Source organism: Schistocerca cancellata, chromosome 4 (genome assembly GCF_023864275.1).
Source record: "Schistocerca cancellata isolate TAMUIC-IGC-003103 chromosome 4, iqSchCanc2.1, whole genome shotgun sequence".
NCBI classification, from domain to species: domain Eukaryota; kingdom Metazoa; phylum Arthropoda; class Insecta; order Orthoptera; family Acrididae; genus Schistocerca; species Schistocerca cancellata.
In genome coordinates, this window is record NC_064629.1 from 810827410 (window position 1) to 810838312 (window position 10903).

A 10903-nucleotide genomic window follows, 5' to 3' on the forward strand; every position below is an offset into this window, starting at 1 on the left:
TAGAGGGGGAGGGCTAGACTTGGGGTATGGAACATGTTTAATGTTTAATGCTCTTTATATATGAAGACAGTAACTGTTCTCGAAAGAACAGATACTGTAGATGACGTGCAGCTTTTCCCTGGAATAAATGATGACTAACTGGAACCCTCAGCTGCCAACAGGTGTTGTTGATATACCTTGATGTGGACAGCTGAAAATGTGTGCCCCAACCGGGACTCGAACCCAGGATCTCCTGCTTACATGGCAGACGCTCTATCCATCTGAGCCACCGAGGACACAGATGAATAGCGCGACTGCAGGGACTTATCCCTTGCACGCTTCCCATGAGACTCACATTCCCAACTGTCCACAATTCTACCTATGTAATGTACCTTATAGATATTTGCCCATTCACTCATTACTCGCGCACACTTTGGCGATTCCCGTAAGAGTTTGGGCAACCTGTGCAGGAGATCCCAGGTTCGAGTCCTGGTTGGGGCACACATTTTCAGCTGTCCACATGGAGGTATATCAACAACACCTGTCGGCAACTGAGGGTTCCAGCTAGTCATCATTTATTCCAGGGAAAAGCTGTATGGTCATCTACAGTATCTGTTCTTTCGAGAACAGTTACTGTCTTCATATACATAGTTAAAGGCTACCCAGCCATTGACCTTCATCTGTGCGAATGCGCACAGCTTGCCCAAACTCTTACGGGAATCGCCAAAGCGTGCGCGAGTAATAAGTGAATGGGCAAATGTCTATAAGGTACATTACATAGGTAGAATTGTGGACAGTTGGGAATGTGAGTCTCATGGGAAGCATGCAAGGGATAAGTCCCTGCAGTTGCGCAATTCATCTGTGTCCTCGGTGGCTCAGATGGATATAGCATCTGCCATGTAAGCAGGAGACCCCGGGTTCAAGTCCCAGTCGAGGCACACATTTTCAGCTGTCCACATCGAGGTATATCAACAACACCTGTCGGCAGCTGAGGGTTCCAGTTAGTCATCATTTAATGTTGTTTAATATTTTTGAAGGTGAATGGCAACTAGTAAGTAGCTATAAAATGTTCCAAGTCTGACCCCGTTAAAAACTTGCATAATACCAACTTTTAAACCATTTTCATGAAATAATACACCAGAGTAAACTATAAGTTTTTTCTTTTCCCTGGAAGCTTGAAAGAAAGTGGGGGTGGGGGAGAGACTGTGTCCCCTTTCCCACTTGTGTGGATGGCCCTTGCTTGGGGTCAGTCAATTAATCTGAATCAGGTGTTAAAGTTTACAGCCAAGGTATTCAAAAATTAATCTAACAGAATCACTATTGTAAGTCCAACTCAAATACCGGAATACTTCAAAGAATTATTTATAAATGTAGCAAAGTCTGATTTCAGTGTAGCAGATTATCACAATAAAGTAAATGCCTTTTATATTGATAATAATTCTACATATCCTACACCTTACATAATTTTCAAGTCTTCTGAAGGCTATAGAAAATGCAGTCTTAGCATTAATAAACAAAAATTCTGCATGTTAGGATTGAATACCCACTAAGTTACTAAAGCAGTATGCAACATAATGGCACACCCACTAGCTCCGGTAATTAACCAATATTTTAAAGAGGGCTGCTTCCCAGAAGTACTGAAATATGCTATAGTTAAAACACTTGGTCATTGGAAATCATCATCCTCTTTCAATTCTCTGTCATATATAACATATTCGAAGAAGTTGCTGTTACCCCAATTCAAAACATCATTGAAAAATATTCCATTATCCTAAACAGTCAGTTTGGTTGTCAACAAGGGAAAAACACCATAGATCCAGTAAACAGTTTTATTGAAAAAAATAAATACATCATTAGACAAGAGCAATAAGGTGGCAGAACTCTTCTGCAGTCTCACAAAGGCTTTTGACTCTGTAAACCATACATTGCTTATTTACACACTTGTCAAATATGACATTAGGGGCAGTGCCCTATAATTGCTTAAACCCTACTTATAGAACAGAAAGAAAAATTTAGCATTACTTTAAATGGAGTAAATTATTATTCAGCCTGGAAAATTTCACTTCTGTGTAAACAACAAATTATTTAGGAATAAATTAGATGACTCACCTAAAGGCAGAAGCACTGTGTCATTGACAGATACAGACACAAATGGTACAGAGCTTTTCTTTGCTAGCTTTTGGAATGGAATTCCTTTCTCAAGCTGTAGGGGAAGTCCATTCCAAAAGCTAGCAAAGTAAAGCTCTGTACCTTTTGTATGTATATCCGTTGACGATGGAGCACTTCTGCCTTGAGGTGAGTCATCCCCTTTATTCCTAAATAATTCGTTATTCTCAACTAGTTCTATGGAAATGGTTTACTGTTAAATGCCAGCTCCGGATCAGTTGTATTTGCAGATGATAATTTCATGTTAACTGAAAATTAAGATGCAGAAAAAATTTCTAAATGATTGATCAGTATGACCCACCTGGATAGCCATGCATATTAAAGTGCTGCTTCCAGGATGAGGACATGCACGGGCCCCAGATTGAGTCTACCTGACAGATAAATGATGAAGGTCAGTGGGCTAGCCAGCCTGGATGTGATTTTTTGGTGGGTTCCCACAACCCACTAGGTAAATACCAGGCTGGTACCCACACAAACATTCTGAAAACTTTCATTCACTTTCACATCAATAACACTACACACAGACAGTTGGAGAACACATGTTCCATCCCGGAGGGGTAACGGTATGGTGACAGGTAGGGCATCCGGCCACCCCTTAAACTAACCATGCTGACCGTGTGCTGATGTTGAACAAAGGCACTAGAAAAGAAGGAATAACTCTTGATCAGTATCCTCAGTACACTTAGAAACGACTAATGACCTCAGCAGTTGAGTCCCATAGTGCTCAGAGCCATTGAGCCACACTTAGAAACATGGTTTCAGCAGAATGGGTTGAATCCAACATATCTAAGACTTACATATGGAATTCAAAACCAAACAATCAAAATTTTTAAATGTTCAGATCATTCACAACAACCAAGATACAGAATAAATAAATTCTGTTCAATTCTTAAGATTAAATCTGGATTAAAACTTGAGATAGCAGGCACACATTCAGTACATAGTCAACAAACTGATGAGCTTTGCATTTGCAATGCAAATATTATCAACTACAACTGACATTAACACCTAAAAGTAACACATACAAGTTACTTTGACTCCATTGTTAATTATGGTATTGTTTTTTATGGAAACTCTGCTAACATAGTGTGAGTACTAAAGATACAGAACAAAAAACCATAATATATGCATGGTACAGCATAAAGATCAATGTGACTCATTAATTGAAGGGGTCACAGGGATATAGTTATAAACCACAACTTTTTCAAAACTGATTTTCTCATATTGCAACATTCCTAATGATACCCTCTTTATCTTCTGTTGAAAAAGTTCTGCCTTTTGCAACAGGGGGCAAGACATGATGAAGTGAAATTTTATACCCTGCCATCTGGTGATATTTTGAAAAGGTACATAGTCAAAAGCCACAGCAAACTGTCAGACAGCTCAGGCTCAGGAACATCTGAAACTGCTTCATATACCCAATTAATATTTGTCAGTAACAGTAGTAGAAATGAAGAGTCTGATCCTTTTGATACTGACAATGATGGATCTTGGCATCTAGCAAGCTATAGTTCCAGCTCAGATGATGTTTCAGCAAATGTATAAAAGTTCAGTGAGTTTTATGTTGTGAGCAACTGCAGATGAAGTAATCCATAGTTGACAAATAAACTGTTTCCACATTTATATGCTCTTGCATTTGGTCTATTTTGTTTTATGGTGAAATATTTTACATGGTAATTTGTATGGTACTATTGTGTAATGGACACCTCAGTCATTCCCATGATATCTGGATACACATGGAAATGTTTATAACTTTCCATGCTTATGTATATGGTGATGCCGGTGCCCACCACTGTGACACACTTTAGTATGTTGACTAGCAGTGCGGCTCTGCATGGGGAGGCAGTTGGAAGAATGCTGTCGGCCATTTCCTGGAATGAAGTGTTTATTCTCACCCATTTCGCTTTAACCATTACAAACTGGGACTTTTTCTTATTTTGTTGGCCACCCACTGTGGCTGAGCAGTTCTAGGCACTTCAGTACATAACTGTGCTGCTGCTGCTGCTATAGTTGCAGGTTCGAATCCTGCCTCGGGCATGGATGTGTGTGATGTCCTTAAGTTAGCTAGGTTTAAGTAGTTCTAAGCCTAGGGGACTGATGACCTCAGATGTTAAGTCCCATAGTGCTTAGAGCCATTTGAACCATTTCTTATTTTGTTCTTTTCATTGTAGGTTAATATGTTTCTAATATATCAGTCTTTCAACTGGTGCATTTCATCTGTGACACTCTTCTTGTTGCTGGTAACAGTATTTTGTTTTGAGAAGGTTGAATCCCCCTCCTTCCCAAATCATGGTCTTAATGTTTTACTGATGGGTAAGTATTTCATACTGGTTGTCAAATGACTTAGATCATTAAGATGGTGTCCATTTTTGGACCATAATGTTGACTGCATATTTTGTATCTTGTTTAGATGTACACCTGAGGATGTGATTTGGTATCATGAAACTGATCATGATCCTGTAAATAAAGGTTCATATACAGCTGCAAGTGGTTTATTTGTCAAACATATATGAATGTGTTCAATACTGTTGACCATTGTTGAGTGGTTTGTGATTTTCTGTTAACATAGCTTACAAATTTGATCACCATCTTTTGTGTTGAAGGGGAATTTTATGGTTATAATACAGTGACTGCTTAACACTGTAATAATATAGTTTTACAGATAACACTCTTGCAAAAATACTTTTTTTAATTAACATCATTTCAACACTAAGTAATTTTTTGTGTGGCTTGTGACTATACCTCACACAATTTCTAACACTAATTTGCCCTTCATATTGGAGCATAAAATATGTGTAGTAAATGAAGAATCACCCTGGAAACCAAAAGCTTCAAGAAAAGGAAAGCAAAATACTGATGAATGACAAAAAATGAACATCAAATATTGGCGTAATGCTGATAAGCTGTACGTGTCTTCCAAAACCAATACAACTGTCCCTGTATTTGCTCAGATAACTGCTAGACAAAAGCACTTGGGAAAGAAGAAAACTTGTTCCATTCTTTTTGAACATAGGAAATTTTAATGCCCAGAACACTCACCTGATGAGCTACACAGAAGTGGTACTACCAGTGCTGAGTAAAATAGAGGTTTGTTTAAATTTTTTAAACATAAGTGGACTAATATCTTATAAATTTATTTATTTTTCTATCTTATCTTGCTTTCTTTCACAGCTGTCCAAAAAAACTACCAAGAAATCATTGTCTAATACTGTTATGTTTTCATACAATGTGGAAGAGTATGGAATGGAAGAAACATGCAAGAAGAGTGAGGAATTTACAACAGCAAATAAGAATGGGATTTTCAGTTCTAAAAGGATATGAATGAGTTCTGTATATTATACTATACCATAATATATAATATAAGGAAAAGGCAACCACTAAGCGGTAGTGGACTGATGTGTGCAGCATACAAACATGTAATTGACAACACAATACACACTAGCTTTTGAGCTCTTGCTCTTTTTCTAATGAAAGAGAGATATCTGTTCTAAATGTGAAGTGTTTGAATAGCAATGAATAACCCTGAAGAGAGAGAGAGAGTGTGTGTGTGTGTGTGTGTGTGTGTGTGTGTGTGTGTGTGTGTGTGTGTGTGTGTGTGTGTGTGTGTGTGTGTGTGTGTGTGTGTGTGTGTGTGTACTTTTACTACAAACAGAGCAACAAGAGCTTGAAAGCTAGTGCAGATAGTGTTTCCTGTTATGTGTTTCAATGCTTCATACATACATCAGTCTGCAATAAGTGCATGATCGCCATTCTTTATTTTGTACATATTGCTCCATCTGGGAATTTCCATTCTTGTTACACTGTTCTACAAGTTACTCATTTCTACCAAATAGAATACTGTTGAAATATTTATATTAGGAATCAAAATATAAACTCATATGCTTTTATTTCAGGTAAACATTGAAACTATCCACATAAATTTCAAGATGGGGCTGCACAAGGTGTCACAGATTTTCTCAGTGTAATATCAAAATACAACAGTCATTACAGAAAGCAACAGAACCACAAAAAAACGTATTTGGAATGTGACCACACAACTGCATCCTTATTTTAGGATAAATACTTGGATTACTGCAAAGAAACATACGTTCCATCTACATTGGAAAGTAAATTCAGAAAAATCTTTGTGACAAAATTCAGCACAGGCTTCAAACAACAAAAAGTGACAACTCTTCAAAATGTGAAGCATTACTAATAGTGATGAATAACCCAAAATTACATGCAGCAGATGTTACAGAAAAGAAGAAACAGTCTGAATTGTCTCAAAAATGCTGATAGCTGGAAAACTCTGATTGCATCTTTAACTTTTCTGGCTCAAGAAAATCCAAAAGAGCACCAAATAATTGCAATGAACATGCAACAAACATTGCCCATACCTAAACTAATAGCTGGTCCAGTATTTTACAAGAGGAGAATATAGATGTGTAACTAGAATATACATCACTGTGACACAGATAAGAGATATATGGAGTGAGGAAGATGGAGAAAGGGGATCAGACATAGTTGAGAGATACTTTATAAAATACTTAGAGATAAATAATCCTCAAAGAAACTACCTCCACATATTCATCAGTAACTACAAGGTCCAGCAAAGAATCATGCTTTTATTGGTTTGGAAAGGTCTCTTTGTAATGACCTGACAGAATTACAATCGCCCGGTCATAACTGTGGGTTCTGTGATTGCTCTGGGAGATGGCTGATTGGAACTACAAAATAGGAAACATTTTTTCACTTCATTACAAAAATGATAAAAAGCTTCACTTAACTTTATACAATTCATTGCCACAGGAGTGTGTCAAATATTTACAACTGTGCTTAAACACTAAATCATCACTTGATGCACATAATTACAAAATCTTCTCTTGAAGTATAAGTTCAACATTAACAAAAGTACAGTTCCATTCAAGGCATGAATAGCACTGGTGTCCTAACTAGATACTGTTGACAGTTTCATCAGAGGTCACAAACTGGGCAGAGCAACTCCAGGCTCAGCTCTATATCAAGCTCCATGTGGAGGTGCTGGAGTGCTGAGAGAAAGGACATGTCTTCAGGAGCACCTCCAATTTATTGTTGTGGATTGCAGCAAGACATTGCTAATGTCTGTGGTATCAACTCACACTGTTGACTTTTGTGTGGCAGCATCATCATTGGATGATAGCACACTCTTGTTGCTACCAAAAGATTTGTATCTGTCCGGCACTATTTCCATGTGGTAGGTCCACTAGCCTCCCATGCAATCATCATTTTGATCACATCAAAGTGTATGCAAAAACAGACATCTAGTAGTATACATGACACAGCAATGGGCAGGAGCTGTAAAATCTGCAAGTCCAAAAATTTTTATTCAGACCAAGATAGGTAGAGAAGACTTCAGAAATCTGGATAACCATAAGACATTAACCGCTAAATCTAACTTATTCGTATCTTGAGATCCTATCTGGTTCAGTGAAGCTACTTTATTTAAGCTTGAGTTTGAAGATCTGTTCAAGCTAAGTGTGAAACACTGCTGTTTAGGTATAAGAACCCTCATGTCAGCAGATACTCATATTAAGGGGAAAGGATAATTAAGAGGAAAGAAAGACCTATTGAACCAGATCCATTTCAGCTGCCAATAAAATACAGAAAGCCACTTCTGATTAACCAGAAAAAATTGATGATGTACTGTCTCTCACTGCATGCATGCCAGCTGCAAATCAATACCTTTTTCTGATGTGTACTGCAAATAATGTGAGCAATGATGAGATGATGTAGCAGCTGAAATCATTGAAACTGAACAAAGCTCCAGGCCCTGATGGAATCCCTGTCAGATTTTATACTGAATTTGCAGATGAGTTAGCCCATCTTCTAACTATAACCTATTGTATAACTCTCGAACAATAAACCACGCCCAGTTCTTGGAAAAAGGCACAGGTCACACCAGTCTACAAGAAGGTTAGTAGAAGTGATCCACAAAACTACTGTCCAATATCCTTGACATTGATTTGTTGTACAATCTTAGAAAATATTCTGAGCTCAAACATGATGAGGTATCTTAAACAGAATGACTTTCTCAATGCCAACCAGCATGCATTTCAAAAACATAGAGCATGTGAAACCCAACTTGCACTTTTCTCACTTGGCATATTGAAAGCTTTAGATCGAGGTAACCAGATAGAAGCAGTATTTCTTGATTTCTGAAAATCACTTGACTCAGTACCACACCCATACTTATTGTCAAAAATACAATAATATGGTGTATTAAGTAAAATTTGTGATTGGATTGAGGGTTTTTTGGTAGGGAGGACACATCATGTTATCTTGGATGGAGAGTCATCATCAGATGTAGAAGTACCTTTTTGTGTGCCCCAGTGAAGTGTGTTGCGACCATTGCTGTTCATATTGTTTATTAATGACCTTTCAGGCAATATTAATAGTAAAATCAGGTTTTTTTGCAGATGATGCAGTTATCTGTAATGAAGTACTATCTGAAAGAAGTTTTAATTTGAATTCCCACTAAAATTTTTTTCCTTGATTTGCAGCCTGCCATTAGTCTATAGGTAAAGCTATGGTATTGTTTTCATGGTAAAAGTATCTGTAAATGAGTGGCCTAGCTGTAAGATCTTATATGGCTAGAGGTCATTGCTGCTTTTAATAGTCCACCCTGTAGTGTCTGAGGATTACCAGCAGAAAATGGAAGCAAACATACAGAAAGTACTATATCATGTATGAGCCATTGTCTGATGTTTTGCATTAATAAATGTACTGTTGAGAGCCAGTACTATAAAAATCATGTCTGATATTTCCCTGATTTCAATTAAAATTAAATGTATTTCTGAACCCGTTACTGTGCTCTTATACTTCACTTCTTGTGTGGCTTATGGCTTGTGAATCGCTTGTAGCAGTATATATTTTATCATTAAATAAGTTCTCAAATCCCCAAATTAAGGCTAATTTTACATCACCACTGTTAAAATTCAGTGTCAGTATTATTAACTTCAAACATTCTGTTACACACTAGAACCAATGTTCTAATAATCAATTACAAATCTGAACTTTAACATGGACAAAAGCACTCTGTCATTAGGCTACGAGTGGCCTACCAGGACCAGTCGACCACCATGTCATCCTCGGTGGAGGATGCAGATAGGAGGGGCGTGGGGTCAGCACACCGCTCTCCCGGTTGCAAGATGGTATTCTTGACTGAAGCCGCTACTATTCAGTTGAGCAGCTCCTCAATTGGCATCACGAGGCTGAGTGCACCCCGAAAAATGGTAACAGCGCATGGTGGCCTAGATGGTCACCCATCCAAGTGCCAACCACACCCGACAGCACTTAACTTCGGTGATCTCATGGGAACTGGTGTATCCACTGTGGCAAGGCTGTTGCTCTTTAACATGGACAAGAATATTGAAATAATTCAGTTTTATAAGTTAGGAGCTATTTGTGTTATATTCAGTCTTAACATCCTGCTTGTTTCTAGTGGTATGATGGTACGCATTTGCAGAAGGAGTAAAATGTAAATGTCATGTGACTAGGGCCTCCCATCGGGTAGACCATTCGCCAGGTGCAAGTCTTTTGATTTGATGCCACTTTGGTGACTTGTGCGTCAATGGGGATGAAATGATGATGATTAGGACAACACAACACCCAATCCCTGAGCAGAGAAAATCTCCAACCCAGTCGGGAATTGAACCCGGGCCCTTAGGATTGACATTCTGTTGCGCTGACCAAGCAGAAGGAGTTTTCACTCTGCAATGGAGTGTGCACTGATTTGAAAGTTCCTGGCAGATTAAAATTGCGTTCCACACATAACTTGAAACTGTGCCCTTTGCCTTTGTGGGCAAGTGCCCTACTAACTGAGCTATCTAAGAATGACTCATGACCCACCCTCACAGCTTTATTCCCACCAATACCTCTCGACTGCCTTCTAGCTTCCTGCCATAGAATCAGAGAGAACCTGGACACGTGTCTGGAGGATCCCCCTCCATGCAGTTCACAAAATATCGAAAATGGTTGCTGGTGATTCACGATGAATGGTTTCAGACCAACTACATTCCAGAAATTTTACTTGGAGAAGACTGGCACATTTTTTATCACATGTGAAAAGTCATTGACCAGCTAAAATGTAGCCTCTTGATTGGCCTGAAACAAGCACACTATATTGATTTTTAAAACTTACTTAATGTTTTGCTTGGTGTTTAGTTTGTCCTTCTAATAACTATATACCCTAATTTTATTAACAATGAAGATGATTAATTTAGCGTGAATCTGGACGTCTGGATATTTCTGTCAGCATCAACTGACAGAAATATATAGTATTACAATGTGGGAACTGAAGTTGTAGATCAGCAGTGTCTATGTTGTTTTTTGTAATAAACAGAAGTAAATAAAAAGTATAATAATTGTGAAAGCTCCCTTTCAGGTATGTGAATTTCAAAGAATCATCATTAGAAGATAAATGGTATCAAACGGTTCATTTGATACAGATTTATCATCATCTGCTATTGGACAGGCACTGCAAATGTACAGATCCATTTCACCCTCAATGCACAGGAGTCTAGATCACATATCAGATTCAATGATAACCAAAGATGTCAATGTGTTACTCAACAATGCAGGCTGACAGACTGTGCTCACCTTAAACTCTCTCTCTCTCTCTCTCTCTCTCTCTCTCTCTCTCTCTCTCTCACACACACACTCCTGGAAATGGAAAAAAGAACACATTGACACCGGTGTGTCAGACCCACCATACTTGCTCCGGACACTGCGAGAGGGCTGT

The 10903-nt window shown here is 38.3% G+C and overlaps 1 non-coding gene across 1 annotated transcript; it reads right to left on the bottom strand.

Moving 5' to 3' along the window:
* Positions 1–201: 201 nt before the first annotated feature.
* On the bottom strand, positions 202–275 carry Trnat-ugu (transfer RNA threonine (anticodon UGU)). The gene has a single exon. It is a non-coding gene; the product is annotated as a tRNA-Thr (tRNA).
* Positions 276–10903: the final 10628 nt, after the last annotated feature.